Genomic DNA, 612 nt, shown 5'->3' on the forward strand with positions numbered 1-612 from the left:
ACCCTCGATTCCCCTACTCAACCGCCGCCGCCGACCCCCCGCACCCCGCGCACCGTCTTATAAAAAAAATTAGTATCAAACAGCTTTTAAATGCTACTGTCTTATAAAAAATATTACTGTTATTATTTAAACAAGTTTGAACATATTTAAACATAAATAAGTATCAAACAGCTTTTTAAATGCTAAAAAAATTTGTGGAGCCTGGGAGTCGAACCCAGGACCTCCTGGTGTGAGAACTGGCTGCTGACCAGTCGAGCTAGTAGAGTGGGCTTGACATAGATAGGTTCTGGTACTACATAACCTTTTGGCTCGAGTTGAAATAAAAAAAAATACTAAGGGCGCACCACGGTGAGGTGCGCCATTAGTATGGACATGCTAATGGCGCACCACGGTGAGGTGCGCCATTAGTATTGTGGCCCCCCTTCGCCCGATCCCCCCTTCGCCCGATCCCCCTTCGCCCGATCCCCCTCGCCAATTCTCTCCCTCTCGATCCACCGCCGCCGCCGCCGCTGCCCTCGCCCTCGCCCTCGCCCTCGCCCTCTCCCTCCCTCGCCCTCTCCTCGCCGCCCGGACGCCGCGCCGACGCCGCCTCGACCCCGCCCCGACCCCGCC

This window comes from Triticum dicoccoides, chromosome 4A, assembly GCF_002162155.2.
Source record: "Triticum dicoccoides isolate Atlit2015 ecotype Zavitan chromosome 4A, WEW_v2.0, whole genome shotgun sequence".
In the NCBI taxonomy this organism is placed as follows: domain Eukaryota; kingdom Viridiplantae; phylum Streptophyta; class Magnoliopsida; order Poales; family Poaceae; genus Triticum; species Triticum dicoccoides.